The sequence below is a fragment of the Eretmochelys imbricata genome, chromosome 9, assembly GCF_965152235.1.
Source record: "Eretmochelys imbricata isolate rEreImb1 chromosome 9, rEreImb1.hap1, whole genome shotgun sequence".
NCBI classification, from domain to species: domain Eukaryota; kingdom Metazoa; phylum Chordata; order Testudines; family Cheloniidae; genus Eretmochelys; species Eretmochelys imbricata.
The window spans coordinates 3,713,293-3,732,180 of record NC_135580.1 but is presented as its reverse complement, the minus strand read 5'-3'; the positions used below and the strand labels follow the sequence as shown (position 1 = coordinate 3,732,180).

General features: G+C 45.2%; 1 protein-coding gene across 4 annotated transcripts in view; it reads left to right on the top strand.

The window, feature by feature from the left end:
• The first annotated feature begins 17,037 nt into the window (after positions 1-17,037).
• The window catches only part of IL1RAP (interleukin 1 receptor accessory protein), a 61,037-nt gene continuing 59,186 nt past the window's right edge, over positions 17,038-18,888 (top strand). For all 4 annotated transcript variants that reach the window (XM_077826473.1, XM_077826476.1, XM_077826475.1 and 1 more), the window contains exon 1: positions 17,038-17,135. The gene's annotated coding sequence lies outside the window, so the exon portion shown is untranslated. The remainder of the gene's footprint in view (positions 17,136-18,888) is intronic.

Genomic DNA, 18,888 nt, shown 5'->3' with positions numbered 1-18,888 from the left:
GAGGGAAGAAGGTCCTCTCATGGATTAGTAACTGGTTAAAAGATAGGAAACAAAGGGTAGGAATAAATGGTCAGTTTCAGAATAGAGAGAGGTAAATAGTGGTGTCTCCCAGGAATCTGTACTGGGGCCAGTCCTATTCAATATATTCAGAAATGATCTGGAAAAAGGGGTAAACCGTGAGGCAGCAAAATTTGCAGATGAAACAAAATTGCTCAAGATAGTTAAGTCCCAGGCAGACTGTGAAGAGCTACAAAAGAATCTCTCAAAACTGGGTGACTGGGCAACAAAATGGCAGATGAAATTCAATGTGGATAAATGCAAAGTAATGCACACTGGAAAACATAATCCCAACCATACATATAAAATGATGGGGTCTAAATTGGTTGTTACCACACAAGAAAGAGATCTTGGAGTCATTGTGGATAGTGCTCTGAAAACATCCACTTAATGTGCAGCTTTCAGAGTAGCAGCCGTGTTAGTCTGTATCCACAAAAAGAAAAGGAGGACTTGTGGCACCTTAGAGACTAACAAATTAATTTGAACATAAGTTTTCATGAGCTACAGCTCACTTCATTGGATGCAATGGCAGTCAAAAAAGCAAACAGAATGTTGGGAATCATTAAGAAAGGGATAGATGATAAGACAGAAAATATCACATTGCCTCTAGATAAATCCATGGTACGCCCACACCTTGAATACTGCGTGCAGATATGGTCACCCCATCTCAAAAAAGGTATATTGGAATTGGAAAAGGATCAGAAAAAGGGCAACAAAAATTATTAGAGGTATGGAACGGCTGCCATGTGAGGAGAGATTAATAAAACTGAGATTTTTCAGCTTGGAAAAGAGACGACTAAGAGGGAATATGATAGAGGTCTATAAAATCATGACTGGTATGGAGAAAGTAAATACGGAAGTGTTATTTACTCCTTCTGATAACACAAGAACTAGGGGTCACCAAATGCAGTTAATAGGCAGCAGGTTTAAAACAAACAGAAGGGAAGTATTTTTTCACACAACTCACAGTCAACCTGTGGAACTCTTTGCCAGAGGATGTGGTGAAGGCCAAGACTATAACAGGATTCAAGAAAGAACTAGATACGTTCATGGAGGTTAGGTCCATCAATGGCTATTAGCCAGGATGGGCAGGGATGGTGTCCCCAGACTCTGTTTGCCAGAAGCTGGGAATGGGCGACAGGGCACGGATCACTTGATGATTCCCTGTTCTGTTCATTCCCTCTGGGGCACCTGGCACTGGCCACTGTCGGCAGACAGAATACTGAGCTAGATGGACCTTTGGTCTGACCCAGCCTGGATGATCTTATGTTCTTTCTGTTTCGGGAAGAGATGGCTGGTGCATCCACTTCATAGTACACATGCCTGTGGAGTCTGATTTCTTGATAAGGCATGACCAGGAGTTTTCTTTCCAACAACCTACCGTGCATTATTTTTCATTCTCCAAAAAAAACCAAGCACCCTCAGGGCTCTGGGGTGTGAGAGTTTCTCAACCTGGTGGCCAGAAGGGTCCTGGCAAGACGCAGGGTTTGGGGTCATGGTATGGAAAAGGTTAAGAGCCAGTGGTGTAGTTCAACAGACATTCTTGTTGCTAAGTATTGTAACTAGAATTAGCCCTTGGTGACATTTCAAATACTGGTGCAGTTATACCCATTATCCCTCTCACACTTGGACTCATGCAAAATAGCCTGTCCTTGCTCTGAAAACATTCAGGAGCTCTGGCGAATTTGATCTAGGCTGTAATTTCACTACTTCCATCTAATCAGCAGAGAGGCGAGATGGTGCCACATATGCTTTCTGAAGCCCAGCATCCTGCAGACCACATCCCAAAAGTCACTGGATTCCCACAGACGTCAGAGGGAGTCCTGTGTGGGGAAGATTTGCAAACCCCGGTCTATTGTTGTTTGGCAGTGGTGGATTTACAATGAGGAATAAACCTTCGAGGTGGGAAGGACCCATCATTTAGTCTGTGCCATCCCTCAGCAGTGCTGGGTTGTTACATTTTCAGTGCTGTCCTCATTCTGCTTGAACATTTCCCAAGATGTGGGATTTCTACCCCTTTCCTACACAGCCTGGTGTAGAATCATAGACTTTAAGGTCAGAAGGGACCATTATGATCATCTAGTCTGACCTCCTGTACAACGCAGGCCACAGAATCTCACCCACCCACTCCTGTAACAAACCCCTGACCTAAGTCTGAGCTATTGAAGTCCTCAAATCGTGGTTTAAAGACTTCAAGGTGCAGAGAATCCTCCAGCAAGTGACCCGTGCCCCACGCTGCAGAGGAAGATGAAAAACCTCCAGGGCTTCTGCCAATCTGCCCTGGAGAAAAATTCCTTCCCGACCCCAAATATGGCAATCAGCTAAACCCTGTGCATGTGAGCAAGACTCATCCGCCAGACACCCAGGAAAGAATTCTCTGTAGTAACTCAGATCCTACCCCCTCTAACATCTCATCACAGGCCATTGGGCCTATTTACTGCTAATAATCAAAGATCAATTAATTGCCAAAATTAGGCTATCCCATCATATCATCCCCTCCATAAACTTATCAAGCTTAGTCTTGAAGCCAGATATGTCTTTTGCCCCCACTGCTCCCCTTGGAAGGCTGTTCCAGAACTTCACTCCTCTGATGGTTAGAAACCGTGTGTAAGGACAGCACACTCTGCAAGCATCTCCTGATCATTCAGCCTACGTTTCCCATTTACTAACTTCATCCCATTCACTGTTAGTTTCACCCCAGCTGTGCCAAACTCAGTCATTCCTCTCCTGTTTACACCTTTCTTGTCCCGCCCCCACCTAAACACACACACAGGGTGTGTCTATACTGCACTCACCAGGGGTGACTGCAGCGCAGCTAGACATACCTGAGCGAGCTTTAAGCTAGCTAGCTCGGGTGCCAGAGCCGGGAAGCCAGGGCAGTGCACACTTCCCTCGAGACCCTACAAGCCCACCGGGAACCCTGGGTAATTGTTTGGCTGGTTAGCCCACACAGAAGCGCTTGTTATCATGGCTTCACTGCTCCTGAACCTGAGCTGGAGAGATTAAAGCCCCTGATTGCAACCTAGACACACCCCCAGACGCAGACACACATGGGGAGCTCCCTTTGTCCAAGTTCTGCAGAGTAAATTTAGAACCAGATTGTGCCAAGCCTTGAGCAGGTGCACAGTCTTGGGGCAGTTTTCTGCCCTGTGTTACGCAGGAGATCAGTCTGTGATCCCTTTTGGCCTAGGAATCTCTGACTCTAGGAGAGCAGTGGGATGCTGAACCTCTGGGCATTGTCACTAGAGCAGACAACCTCCTCCCCAGCACAGGCGCCCTCTTAAAGCCGCCACCCAGCCCCTAATCCTCCTTCATAAATCAATCTCTCCATTGCACACCCTTCCTCCTTAGTTGGTGGGATTGGGCCTGACCGTGAGTGGTGCTCTGGTTAAGCTGCTGCATTTGAAAAGAAGGGGAAATGAGGCTAAGCCGATGGTGGTGGGCCCAGGGCGACGGGATAATGGAAGCTCTCCCTCCTGTTTGCACGGGGGGCCCTGTTCAGATTTCCAACGTTTAAATAAAAGGCCTTGGGCTGGTTTGCCCGGCACCCGTGTCCTCAGTTCCTTGGCTGAGTGGAATCCGATAAGTCTGGCTCATAGGAGTCTTCCAGGTCACCCAGCTCTGACAAGGGGGATCGGAGCTATGTGTCTGCCCTCATGTAAGACGCACCAACAGGGATTTTCGGATTTTCTTCACGATCAGGATGAATTAATTTATCTACAAGTATTTTTAAAAGGTTGAATTTCGACCTGTCACCTTCACGAGCAACTTTAAAAAATCGTGCTGTCAGTGACATCTGTGTTCATCTCATTACGAGAGGAACTGGCCAGAATATCTGTTGCAAATAATTTCGCTGACGAATTTAGCCCCTTTTCTAATAGGAAATACTTAGCCCTCCGATCCCAATTTTGTTTGAAAATCCTCACCATTTAGAAGTAGCCACTGAATATTTTGGATGAATCATTTGCAGACTACAGGTTGTTCATTTCAACTGGTGTGCTGTGTTTCGTATCAAAACACATGCTCTTATTTCTGCTCCTAAATTGGACAACCGAAACCTCTGAATGAATAATAAATAATAATGAATAATAAGCACCACACAGCTATATATCTCTCTATCAACATTTCTAAAGTGACAAGCACTGTAGACCATAAGCACAGCACATAGGTTACAGAAAACAGCAAGATCTGCCCAGAGTTGTAATTTGGGCTACACTCCAGATGCAAAAATATTTTCATAAATACGTGGGGCTTTACTGAACATTTTTAATTCAGGTAAGTACTTAAATATGTATAAGACCATCCCTATTAAGGAAAGCACTTAAGCATGTGCTTAACTTTAAGTCCTATTGGACTTATGTGCTTTTCAGAATTAAGTGCCCCTCACAGTCTCAGCCCCACAAATTGCAGTCCACCCAGCATGGTACTTTTGATTCATGAAAATATTCTTGAATTAGGCTTTTTGCCTATTCGACCAGCTCTAATCATAAGCTGCACACGTTGTCTGCTGTCTTCATCATTCAGCTGGCCAGGAAAGAAAAGATAATTACAGAACATTTGGTTGGTAATTGTCTAGTTCTATTTTGGAGTTTGTTTCTCGTGCTAGTGAATGTGAATCCACTATGCCATTTACTAGGCTCAGGTTGGGGAACATTTTTAATCAGAGGCAATTTTGGTTTGTATGAGAAATAACCCCATTGTGCCATTAATGAAGATGTGTTAGTGGAAAAATCCCACGGCTGAAAATAATGGACTAGGTAGTTTAACAGAGTAAAAAGCTCCAGAAAGAGGCTCTCTTCTTCAGTAGCACAGAGTGTTCTTGTCGTTTACGAGGTGGATATTTGCAGACTTCCCCCACTCCCAGACACAGACGTCTAACTGTTTAAGAACATAAGAACATAAGAATGGCCAGACTGGGTCAGACCAAAGGTCCATCCAGCCCAGCATCCTGTCTACCGACAGTGGCCAATGCCAGGTGCCCCAGAGGGATTGAACCTAACAGGTAATGATCAAGTGATCTCTCTCCTGCCATCCGTCTTCATTTTCTGATGAACAGAGGCTAAGGACACCATTCCTTGCCCATCCTGGCTAATAGCCATTAATGGACTTAACCTCCATGAATTTATCCAGTTCTCTTTTAAACCCTGTTATGGTCCTAGCCTTCACAACCTCCTCAGGCAAGGATTTCCACAGGTTGACTGTGCGCTGAGTGAAGAGAGCTTCCTTTTATTTGTTTTAAACCTGCTACCCATTAATTTCATTTGGTGGCCCCTAATTCTTACATTATGGGAACAAGTAAATAACTTTTCCTTATTCGCTTTCTCCACACCATTCATGATTTTATAGATCTCTCTCATATCCCCCCTTAGTCTCCTCTTTTCCAAGCTGAAAAGTCCTAGCCTCTTTAATCTCTCCTCATATGGGACCCGTTCCAAGCCCCTAATCATTTTAGTTGCCCCTTTCTGAACCTTTTCTAATGCCAGTATATCTTTTTTGAGATGAGGGGACCACATCTGTACACAGTATTCAAGATGTGGGTGTACCATGGATTTATATAAGGGCAATAAGATATTCTCTGTCTTATTCTCTATCCCTTTTGAAATGATTCCTAACATCCCATTTGCTAAGACTTAAAGGTTACTAGATGACATTAATGTTATCTCACCCTGATTTACTGTCACTTGCTCAATGCAGAGCAGAACTTGTATATAGACATTTCTGTTGCTAAGTTTAATATTTTTAAACTCACTTAAATGCAAGCAAAATATTTCTGCAGTTCCATCATAGATGTAGCAACCTGCATGGAACCTGGAGGGAGAAAAACAGGTTGCAGGACAGAAGAGTTTGGAAGAGAGCCCAGAAAGGCAATCTGGATGTACGTGGCTAGAATGCTAGCTGCGGTTGCAGCATCTCTGTAAATAGATGTCAGAATAAAGAGTCAGTTTAGTTTTAGAAACATGGAGTCCTTTCATGCTATTGCCCAGAACACGGTACACAAAACAACAGGGACTAGCACAACCCACTCATCCGCAGGGTCGGGAGCTGATCTGCGGTATTCAGGTATCTGCTGCTCTGTGGACAAGAGTTGTTCTATGAGAATGGAGACTTTGCTGTACTTGGGCTCAGCACAGAGCGAACATGCCAGGTTCATACGGCTACTTGAGCACAATCTTGCAATGTACAGTATATGGTGTTCTCCATCGCAAAATAATGTATTAATTGCTGGTACAAACTACGTGTGGTGAAATCTATCTTATGTGGCCATCTGCTGGACCAGCAAAAGTTGGTCACTTGCGGGAAGCGGTCTTCCAAGAAAAGGGGAATAGGCAATGTTTTTTTGGGGTGGTCTCTTAAGACAGGAGGTTGCCTAGGCAGCGTCGGCTTCTGTAAAAAGTTCACTGCACATAAGCACATTAATTTGCTCACCACTGAAATGCAACCACCTCTGAGTGAAACACTGTAACCCATTCAACAGCACACAGCAATACAGAACTAGAGGTTAGCGCAGGAAGGTAAGGCAAGGTATCCATCAAAGCCAGTGCTAAAGAAATGACATATGGCCTACGGCTACATATAGCTCAAGGGAGCTGATTGGTCTTCAGCTTGTACCACCAACAGTTCTTATGGACCATGCATCCCACTCTGAAAGCTGAAATGAAAACAGTGTCAGCCCAAGTGTCCACATCACAAAACCCACCATCGCCCCTGGCACTAGCTGGCAGCCTTGCATGCACCCTCAACGTGGAGAGAGACCATGGAGAATGAACACCTACTTATGCCTCTGGGGATGGTTCCTCAAGGTCATGGTTAAAGCCACGTTAGCAGGGTGGTGTTGGGGAATCTTACCCTGATGCCCTCTGTGTTGCATCTGGTCTGTGGATAAGCAGAGGACTTTGACTTTCAGGGCTGTTAATTCAGGATCTTTCAACAGCACCAGATGCAGAGAAATAAAATTAAGTTAACTGAAAAAACTATAAAAGTCCCCATGACCTTTGTTTTCTGAAACAGACTAAAGTATGAGTTTATTGTTTGTCTCATTTTGGCCAATTACTCTTATCAGAAGCTTCTCTGCTACATTGTGAAACTCCTGAGGTCAGCTAACTTACAACCTGTCAGGCACATCTTTAAATCGCTGGGTAACAACTTGGAAACCTCATTGTCAGATGCTGTCGCCTCTTTATTCTAGTTGATGGCTCGTTGCCAGGAGCCAAGCAAGGGCACAGGCTAGAGCGAGTCTTGCCCTTGTAAGTTTCAAGGTGCTATTTTTCTGCCCCAGTCGTTTTCTCTCTGCAAATCCCTTTCTTTTGTGCTTTTCTATCCATCACATTTTTCTTGGATTTCCCCCTCTTCAGAGGTCTTTAACACGTACTTAATTACATAGAAAAAGATGCATCCGGACATAGGTACTGGAACTAGGGATGCTGGGGGTGCTGCCCCACACTCAGGCTTGAAATGGTGTCCATCCGATACAGGGTTTACAGTTTGGTTTAATGGCTCTCAGCACCCCCACTATAAAAATTGTTCCAGCTCCCCTGCATCTGGAGATCCATTTCCAAGTACAGGAGAGTTTCCTATAGAGTCTTCTGTGCAGTGGGGCTGCCAGCAATTCCACCCAATTTTCCTTCACTTAATATTGGTCTAGTACATCAAGTTATACCCCCTTGGGCCACCATCCCGAGCAAACGTCCCTCAAAGGCCCTCCCTTGCAGTACTTGGAGAAAGTGATTGTTTAATCTAACCATGTGTGGAGAGTTCTTTGATTGTTCTTCATATAAATTCAGTACCTCTTCCAGTGACTTGTACTGCTGTTTGCTGCATCCCAGTTCAATTAGTCCAAGTTTTTGCAATTTTCTCCCAAAGTTTCAAAGGCTTTTGTCCCTGAGAGGCTGCTGATGTTCGTGCAGCTTTGCAAATGTTTGTTTCCTCCTTTTTCCTTAACAGGCAAAGCAAATAGTCTTTGGGTTTTTTTGCCTCTTCATTATCAGGATGGTAATGATGGGTCAACAAATTTGGGGCTTGATCCAACCACCATTAAAGTCACTGGGAAGCCTGGCTGTTTAGGTTAGGGAATACTGGGGCTAACTTTGCAAGGGTGACTTGTTAGCCCAAAGTCTTCCCTAATGTAAATCTGCTGAGGTCAGTGGTGTTATGGCAGAATGAAACTGGCCAGTCGCCTTTGTCTGATGGGCCCTTTTTTGTGGTGATGGACGGCCATTCCTGAGAGAAAAGCTGGTCTTTTGGTTAAAGCCCTAGACTAGGCCTCAAGAGAGCTGGCTTCAGTTTCTGACTCTGCCACAGGCTCCCTGTGTGACCTTGAGAAAATAAAATAAATCTCTTTTTGCTTCAGTTCTCCTTCTGTAGAATGCCAGTACTTCCCCTCATCTTCTGCCTGTCTCCTGTGTCTAGGCTGTAAGCTGTGCAGGGCTGGGACTGTCTCTTACTGTGGGCCTGTACACCAAATAAAGAACAATACTCTGTCTGGAAATACACTGCTCTCTGAAATGCATGACAGCTGTGCCCGTGGTCAGCCTTTGTGGAGAGAGGAGTTCTGCCCAACCAACCATTTCATGCTAGTGTGAACTACTGGTGTAGCTCCAATGGCGTTACGCCGGTTTACACTAGCAGAAGATCTGGCCCATTGACTTCAGGGGAGCTACTGATTTACACCAGTGATGGATCTAGTTGCTTATTGAAAATGTGCTGACATATAACCACGGGGTTCTAGATTTTCAGTTGTAATAAAACTGGGATATTAATATCAGAGCCCTGCTTACCAAGGTTGCCTTACACAAATAGTGGGTAAGGTTTTCTGCAGCCTGTGAGTTTGTTTCTTTAGCCATGTAACCTTTTAAGGGTTTTCCGAAAGCAATCCTTAACTCACTTACACACAAACTGTGAGTCTAAAGGTTAACAATTCCTTATTACTGCTGAAAGGAAATCAAAGACTTAAAAGTCCATTGTCAAAAGGATTTTTCTTTCATTTTTTTAGGGAAAACAATGAACTGCTGTTGATTACAATAACCCCCTGGGAGCTGCAAGGAGAAATTTGTTCCTCTATTAAATGTGTAGCTATTTCCTCTGTTGCATGACCACACTCATTTATTGTTTGTTATTGTTACTGTATTGTTATTGTGCAGGACGGTTGCTTCTAAGATCTGGGCCCCCAGAAGTTTTGTTTTTTAGAAAAAAAGAGTATGGAAACACTTATTCTAATTAAAAAATACACAAAGAAATACATGAGTTTTATAATCAAATAAGAGAAAAAAAGTGGTATGTTATGTCTTGTGTCTACTAGCCATTTCGGTGTCCTTTAAGTGGTGTCATCCTATTTAGGCGGTGCAGAATGTCAGCATTGCTAAGTGCTTTTCCTCCCTATAATGGGAGCTAAAAACTGTCATCTAGTCACAGTACACCGGAGCAAGATGATTTGTGGAGGCCTTCAAGCAACAATCCCAGGTTGCCACCCTGTGGAATAGAATCTCACAGTAGGAGACCTACCAACATCACTGAGGAGGCTTTTAGATGTTCTAACTTTGGGCAGGTCTACACTCTGGGGCTACATCGGCGCAGCTGACCGGAGGATAGTGAATGTGATACCAATTTTTATAAAAGGCTCCAGAGGCAATCTCGGCAATTACAGGCTGACAAGCCTAACTTCAGTCCTAGGCAAATTGGTTGAAACTATAGTAAAGAACAGAATTATCAGACACATAGATGAACATGATTTGTTGGGGAAGAGTTCAAATGGTTTTTGTAAAGGGAAATCATGCCTCACCAATCTACTAGAATTCTTTGAGAGGGGTCAATTAACATGTGGACAAGGTGGACCCAGTGGATACAGTGTACTTAGATTTTCAGATAGTCTTTGACAAGGTCCCTCACCAAAGGCTCTTAAGCAAAGTAAGCTGTCATACGATAAAACTGAGGAAGACTGGTCCTCTCATGGATCAGTAACTGGTTAAAAGTGAGGAAACAAAGGGTAGAAATAAATGGTCAGTTTTCAGAATGGAGAGCAGTAAATAGTGGTGTCCCCCAGGGATCTGTACTGGGACCAGTGCTGTTCAACATATTTATAAATAATCTGGAAAAAGGGGTAAACAGTGAGGTGGCAAAATTTGCAGATGATACAAAACTACTCCAGATAGTTAAGTCCAAAGCAGACTGCAAAGAATTACAAAGGGATCTCACAAAACTGGGTGACTGGGCAACAAAATGGCTGATGAAATTAAATGCGGATAAATGCAAAGCAATGCACATTGGAAAACATAATCCCAATTTGATGGGGTCTAAATTAGCTGTTACCATTCAGCAAAGAGATCTTGGAGTCACTGTGGATAGTTCTCTGAAAACATCCACTCAATGTGCAGTGGCAGTCAAAAAAAGCTAAGAGAATGTTTGGAATCATTAGGAAAGGGTTGGATAAGATGGAAACTATCATATTGCCTCTATATAAATCCATGGTACGCCCATATCTTAAATACTGCGTACAGATCTGGTCGCCCCATCTCAAAAAAGATATATTGGAATTGGAAAAGGTTCAGAAAATGGCATAAAAATGATTAGGGGTATGGAACAGCTTCTGTATGAGGACAGATTAAGAAGACTGGTACTTTTCATCTTGGAAAAGAGAAGACTAAGGGGGGATATGATAGAGGTCTATAAAATCATGGCTGTTGTGAAGAAAGTAAATAAGGATGTGTTATTTACCCCTTCTCATAACACAAGAACTCAGGGTCACCAAATGAAATTAATAGGCAACAGGTTTAAAATGAACAAAAGGAAGTATTTCTTCACACAACGGACAGGCAACCTGTGGAGCTCTTTGCCAGAGGATGTTGTGAGGGCCAAGACTGTAGCAGGGTTTGGGAAAGAACTGGGTAAGTTCCTGGAGGATAGGTCCACCAATGGCTATTAGCCAGGATGGGCAGGGATGGAAAACCATGTTCTGAAGTGTCCCTAGCCTTTGTTTGCCAGAAGCTGGGAATGGGCGATGTTAGGATATAGATATTCAGGCCTGTCTGTAAAGGCCTATACTCTAAGAATTTAGGTGTATTCTTATCACTTAGCTAATTCTAGAGGTATAAAAGAAAGAATCAAAATCACTGTCTGCCGGTGTAAGGGCCTTCTCTTACTGTGACAGTCTGAGGCCCTGTGCTTAGGCTAAGGCCTCTGGCTAAGCAGCAGAGGCAGCCATAAGCTGGGAAGCGACCGGTCACCTCCTCACATTCCAAACTAGTCCCATTGAAAGAAGGTGCTCTTGGGCTGTTAGGAATACACTCCTGTCCTGATAATGCCTGTCGCCTCCAGAGAAAAGGCAAGTGCCTAGAAGATGTAAAAGGAAACGTAGTTTAATAGCATACTGTCTGGCAAGAACTCACTTATCAATAGCTGGGATGTGAAATCCTGACTTCTGTATTGTTTTGCCATTATAGTTCCCACTTTGCCATTGTTTCTCTGTATAATCTCTGTCTGGTTCTGTGACTGTTTCTGTCTGCTGTATAATTAATTTTGCTGGGTGTAAACTAATTAAGGTGATGGGATATAATTGGTTACATAATCATGTTACAATATGTTAGGATTGATTAGTTAAATTTCAGGAAAATGGTTGATTAAGGTATAGCTAAGCAGAACTCAAGTTTTACTATATAGTCTGCAGTCAATCAGGAAGTGGGTGGGTGGGAAATGGGAATCATATTTTGCTAAAGGGGGAAATGGGAACAGGGAATGGGGTGGGGAAATTGGAATCATGTTTGGCTAAGGGCAGGAATGGGAACAGGGACACAGGTGTAAGGCTCTCTGGTGTCAGAGCTGGGAAGGGGGACACTAAGGAAGGAAACTGGAATCATGCTTGTTGGAAGTTCACCCCAATAAACATCGAATTGTTTGCACCTTTGGACTTCAGGTATTGTTGCTCTCTGTTCATGCGAGAAGGACCAGGGAAGTAAGTGGGTGAAGGAATAAGCCCCCTAACAGGCGACAGAGAAAGGTTCACTTGATGATGACCTGTTCTGTTCATTCCCTCTGGAGCACCTGGCATTGGCCTCTTTCGAAAGACAGGACACTGGGCTAGATGGACCTTGGGTCTGACCCAATATGGTCGTTCTTATGTTCTTAGGATGGATTTAATTGAAAACTCCAGATTAGACAACATTTACAACATCTGGTACATTTTAATTTCTGGTCTGACTGGCAACAGAGTGGGGATCAGTTTCTATGCGTTATTTTGGCAGAAAAGTGGAATTAAAATGGCTTATATTGATGGATTTCATTCAAAATGTGAGTATGGATGGTCAAAATTATTGGTGGGCTGTGAAGATTTGATCCTTTAGATCTCAAATTTAAATGTGATCCAGATTTGTATGAATGGATTTGTATAATATGTGGGCAGTTAGGTGATATAATAGAGCAGTCTGGAGGGTGGAGTCCAATTCCTTCTTGGAAGGTATCCACATAATCAAACCTACCATTCACAACTGGACAGGGAGTGGAGAACCTGTGACTACTTAGACCATGGAGATTTACAGCAACTCTCCTCTTGCTCCTTGAGGACCAATAGAGATGGACCCAAATGGAACCACAAATCTGATCCTTCTCACTCTCAGTTTTCTAGGGTCTCATGTTATGTCTTGGGTTGGTGCCTGAGTTAAACCCAGAAGTGGCCTGATTTCAGATCTGGTTTGGATGTGGCCCATGATGGCAGAAATTGTCCAAAATCAGCTGACTTTGGGGCAAGGGAAAATCTAACAATGCTATGGCACATTGTAACATGAATCTGAGCCCAGAGTCTTCCTATAATCTGAGCCCCAGCATCAGACTGACCCTAACCAGAACATGCCCTCATCTGCCTGCCCCTAGTTACAACACCTTGTGCAATAAAATGGTCTGCCTGGAAGGAACATGTATCTACAAGAATCTTACAAGGGCTCCTCTCTGTAATATGGCATAAATCTAAAATGCTCAGCCGCTGTGCAAACCCGTGTCTGCCTATTTAACTTCTCCATATTAAGCTGGTGGAAGGACCTAGTACTCATGTGTGTAGAAAGATATCTCACCCTTGCCAAGTCTATTCTAATGTCTTGTACTTTAGCTGGAAGTCAGGTTACTGCTCTTCCCAGGGACAGAGTTGCTGTGAAATGTATCCAACACCTTAATTTATAATTCCATAGACTACAATTTCATGTACTCTAGCATTTGCTTCCTGGATCAGGAGGGAGGAATAGTGGTTTAGGTGAGTACGAGGACAGTAACAAGCAAGAACATGTCTTCTGAGGATTATAAAACAGCCTTGGACTCACTGTGTCAGAATCATTGGAAACAAAATGGGGAAACCATGTGCAGGAATCTTAAAGGAGAGCCACAGGAACAGGACAGGAGCCACAAAACCAAGGTCTGGCTCCTTAAAGATTCATGGAACTTCTCCCAGCAGTTGTCGTACTAACCCCAGTGTTTTGGATTAATCCCAGTGCCTTTTTTTCTGTCTATTTTAATTCCCTCTGTGGTTTCATTTGGATACAATACTCTTCACACCATCATTCCTCACTGTTGCACAGTGTTCTTGCTGGTTGCTGCTAAACAGCTGCTGCACTTCAGCCTGAGTGAATAATACAACAACAATAATAATAATTAATAGTAATTAACATCTTTTATACAGTTCCTTTCTTCCCAATCATTTCAAACTATGTATTCAATTAACTGCTCTTCATACTGAAGTGCAGTCACCTTTGGGGTGTAACCCCCACAGGTGTTTAACAGTGCAACACTATCCAACAGCATAGGGCAGGCAGCGAAGAAGACTGGCAATATTAATTAATCCTCACAACATCCGTGAGTCTAGGTGAGCAATATTATTCCCATGTCATTAGTTGCAAGCATTTTTAATCTACAGACAGCAGCTGTATGGAATGTTTGCTGTGAAACCACAATGGACTGGCCTGGTTTGGGATTTCAGTACTGGCTTTATTATTGGCTCATACTCCCTGAAAGGTTTGCTCATGTTCATGAACCTTTCAAGTGAGCCTGATGCTGAATTGCATCAAGATCAGGGGGAAATTCTTCATTTTGCTGCCAAGGCCTAAGTAATTTTGATGAAGTTATAGCTTTAAGATTTTGGAGTTGTTTGAACCTCAGGTGCTGAGTGAAACTGTGTGTGTGTGTGTGTGTGTGTGTGTGAGAGAGAGAGAGAGAGAGAGAGAGAGAGAGAGAGATCAAACGTTAGTATTACTGCAGTACCAAAGCTCTTCCCTAAGATTAATTACTAGGCTCTGTACAAACCAAAGTAAAAGACAGTCTCTGCCTAGACAACCTTGCAATCTAAGCAGACAATGGGAAGATGAGTGGGATACAACATAAAAGCAAAGTGTTCAGGGTGATAATTGGACCTTGGCTTTTTAGTTCCATTTTCCCCCCAGGACCTCAGGACAGATGACATAGAGATGGTGGAGAAGAGAGAGGGATAACCGCAAAATATGTACGTTATTTATATACATTCTTTATATGTGCATGGATCAGATCCCAAAGAAACTGTTCTCAGGAATGCCTGTCAAGTGGAACCTTGGAGTTTTTCTTGGCTCGGATTTTAGACACACTTTCTACTGTAGTGTCACTTCACTGCAACAAAAACAAGGAGGAACCCAGTGGCACCTTAAAGACTAAAAGATTTATTTGGGCATAAGCTTTCGTGGGTAAAAAACCCACTTTACCCACGAAAGCTTATACCCAAATAAATCTGTAAGTCTTTAAGGTGCCACAGGCCTCCTCATTGGTTTTGTTGATCCAGACTAACACGGCTACCCTCTGATACTTGACTCACTGCAACAGTTAAAGTTAGGGAAATAAATTCAGACAGTAGAGGGCACCCTGATCCTGATGTCATGTGCAACCCATCATCTTCTCCACAGGGCCCTACAAACCAGATGGTCCTTTCAATTCAGGAGTAAGAAGGTGGCCTTTCCTTTATGTCTGTCTGTGGCATGTTCCTTTTGAAGAACTGCTTCCTCCCACGGCTGAGAGACCTGCAATGGAGATCTCTGAATCACAGAGTCTCAACAAAGAGGCCATCTACCCCAGCAGGGTCATTGGGACTACTCTGCAGCGTGCATGTCATACTTTGCTGCAAGCAGGTCCCATTTGCTCATAGAAGCCTCTCGCAGAGCATGGTGGGTGAATTCATCCCAGAAGCTGACTCCCACTTCTCCTTTTCTCCTAGGGGGATGCATCCACCTTACCGTAAGGAATGTGAACACACCACCTGAAAGCATGACACCCTTCGACCCCCATTTGGGCGATACTGTAAGATTTCCCTAACTTGTGGTTACTAGTGTTCCCCTTGTGTTTAGTTACATGGGCCCAACAGTTTGCAATGGGAGTCTGCAAAAATCTAGTAATTATAATAAAAGAGTGCATGACTTCTGAGCGTGCCCGTGAATGATGTGTAAAAGGCCAGGTGTGCTCACACTGCTCAGGCATTTGCATACTTGCCATTTATTAATCCATGGGCTGCTGTGAGTGAAGCTGAAGATGAGATGGAGTGGTTCGGGACAGCTCTGTTTTTATGGGATGGGTGGCACACTGGTGGATGAAGCAGTGACCTCCACTGCCCACATGTTCATGCCCACATGTTCATCTGCTGGGGCTGTTGCTGCAGAAGATAAAATGCACTCTAGAGGAATTATGTCAGGGAAGTTCTCTGGCTGGTGTTCTACAGGAGGTCAGACTAGATGATCACAATGGTCCCTCCTGGCCTTGGAATCCATGAAATGGCAAAAGCAAGTAACTAACTTGCCAGGGTCTTTATTATAATCCTGACCTGTTCTCCAAGCATTAGCTCTGGGAGAAGAGTCACCATGATCCTGGGTTCCCTTCCCCCTCCCTCTCTGTTGCTGCCGCGAGAGACTCCGTCCCCCTAGTTTCAGAGTAACAGCCGTGTTAGTCTGTATTCGCAAAAAGAAAAGGAGTACTTGTGGCACCTTAGAGACTAACCAATTTATTTGAGCATGAGCTTTCGTGAGCTACAGCTCACTTCATCAGATGGCTCTAAAGCCTCCTAGCAGCGTGCCTGTCCTTTGTCCCTTTGAGGTGCTCTTGTGCGTCCAGCAGGCACGTCTGCCCCTCAACCCACCCGGCCCAAGGGCACCAGCTTGAGATACCTGGCAGATCTGTGAAGCCTTCCCTATTTGCATTCATTTTAAGGCAGCTTAAAAGAATTGTGGGGATGGATTTTTTGCAGGGTGTTTTCAAGAAGATACTTAAAATCTCCCTCTTACACATAGTTCCAGCCTGACTTCTCCGGCTCTGTCACTCCAGAGGGTTGAAGGGGTGTGTATGAGACAGGCAGCGGGCTAGGGATGAAGGGACAGAGAACACAGAAGCCCCTTCCCCACCTCCCCGCCATCCCTGATGCCTCAACAGTAGTCTTCCCATCCTCCAGCTGTGTGAATGCAAGACCATCGGGAAGGGCAGAATCCCCTCCCTGCTGCGGAACAGCTGGAGCATCTCGAAGAGAAAAAGTCTCGCTCTTTTTTTTTCTTTTGAACACCGGGAAAGAAAGAACCCCCCCTCCCGCCCCACGCTGGCCCATTCGCAAGGACAGAATCTCCCTTCTTCTGCTGCCCATCTGCCACATCTGGAAGGGCAGAACTTGCCCCTCTGGCGCTGCACGTCTGGAAGGGAATGATCCCCCCCCTTACCACTCTGCCCTTTGCACATCTGGCAGGGCAGCATTTCCCTGCTCGGGCTGGTCCGTCTGGGAGGGAGCCATTTCCCCGCACCCCTGCCCCCCTTTCCCGGCACATCTGGCTCATCTGGAGCGCTCGTGGGGCAATCCAGACTCCCAGCTGCCAGGAAAGCTCCTCCCCCCCCCCAGCTTCCGCCTCTCCTGCCGCCGGGAAGGAAATCCTCCTTCATTTGCATAATAAGACGTCACTGGGGGAGGCCGGGCCAATCAGCCCCGCGGTGGGCGGGGCGCGGGGCGCTGGGCGCTGGGAAGGCGCCGTAAGGACAAGTGAAGAAGCGGCGGCGGCGCTCCGGGTTCGCTGGGTGCGGGACCCGCCGGCTGCGCGGTCCCTGGCGCCCCGGGGAAGGTGAGTGAATCGGGCCGGGGGGGTCCCTGCAGGGCCAGAGGTGGGGGGTCCTGCCGCGCCAGAGGTGGGGGGTCCTGCCGCGCCAGAGGTGGGGGGTCCTGCAGCGCCAGATGTGCAAGCGCAGCAGCAGCAGGTCCGGGACTCCGGATCGACTCCCCTTTGCCCAGCGGGGCATCGCGGCGGGTGGGGGGGTTTGTCTCCCCTCCGGATCCTCTCCGGAGCTGGTGTCGGGGAGCCCCCGCCCCGCTGCCTCGGAGGGTCCCTCCCGCCCGTGGCACCCCGGCTGGGTTCCTTCTCGCCCGGTGCTGGGTCTGCCGGTTCCCGGCGTGTAAACGGTCCCTGAGCGCGGCTGCCCTGCGCAGTGGGGCTGCCCGGACGCTTGCGGTCGCTGCGCTGCGAGACGGCAGGCCTGTGGCACGCTCGATTTCGCCAACTTTCAGCTCTCTGCAGCAAACACGAAATGTGTGTGGGGGGTGTTTGTTGTTATTAAATCTCAACTGTTTTTTATTTAGAAAAATAATAATCCTGCACAGTCTCCTTTTCTTTGTGTTCTAGCTCTGCCACAGAGGTAGCCCTAGGCAAATCACTTAACCCCCCCGCCTCGTGCCTCAGTTTCCCCGTCCATAGAGCGGGGAAATTAATTCGACCTGGTGAAAAAAGGGGCACAGTAAATCACAAACGCGAGCAAATTCGCACACACCAAAAGTCCCTTTATCTGAACATTTTCAACCAACTCTAGTAAGTGAGCAGGAGGGAGCAGAAAGGTTAAAAGGCTTAATTCATTTACGTTTGTAATGTGTTCTGAGATCCTTCGAGGAAAGGCATTGTAAGTAATCACTGTTGTTATGAAATGGAGAACCTAGTAAATAATGAGCTTTGTAAAGTAATGTATTTTACTTTTTTTTGTTTCAATAAATTTAAATACATCAGCTTTCCAGATCCCCAAGATCACTTAGAATAGTAAAAATTAGGTGGAAAGGAAAGATGCACTAAACCGAGCAAGATATATTTGATAGAGGATGCACCCAGTATTAAAATGATGGTAGCTAAAAGGGCCACAAAATGCACACCGCAGCTGCTTCAGCAGCTCCACCAGTATTCTCTGCATTATCTGAAATGCAAACTGATTTGCTTTAATTCTCTCCTTTGGATGAGGGTGTGCGCAGGGAAATTGGACATGTTGATTCCTGGCCACGCATCCAGTGGCACGGGGTGTAACTCTAATTTTCATCTCCATTTCAAGCAGAAGAGCCTTCAACAACTGCACTCTTCTGCTGTACAAGCGGGTGACGATGGGTCATATTGAAGACACAACACGAAAATAGAATGAAAAGGACATATCCTAGCGTGCAGCGGTCCCTCCTGTTTGGCAATACAGAGAACAATCTGAAACTGATTAGTCGCTGGCAGCAGCCGGACCCTTTTCACCATGTGTGCTTGTGGAGGTCAGCTGCCTGCAAATGCAAAACATTCTGTCGCAGTATTTAGCAAGAAAATGATGAAGTCTGGCTTGTTTTGTTGGAGCAGGGAGAAAGGCAGAGCATGGGGGCCACATCTTGTAAGCCCTGCAGTTCTGTGACCTATGTGGGTTTCATTTTTATCTGTTTTCCACATGGGTTGATTAATAAACACCACCAGGGACTGTCTCTCACAATGTATTTGTACAGTGTGTAGAAGAATGGGTCCCTGATTTTGAGGCCTGTAGGTGCTATTGTAATACAAAACACACACACACACACTTTTGTGGTCTTCC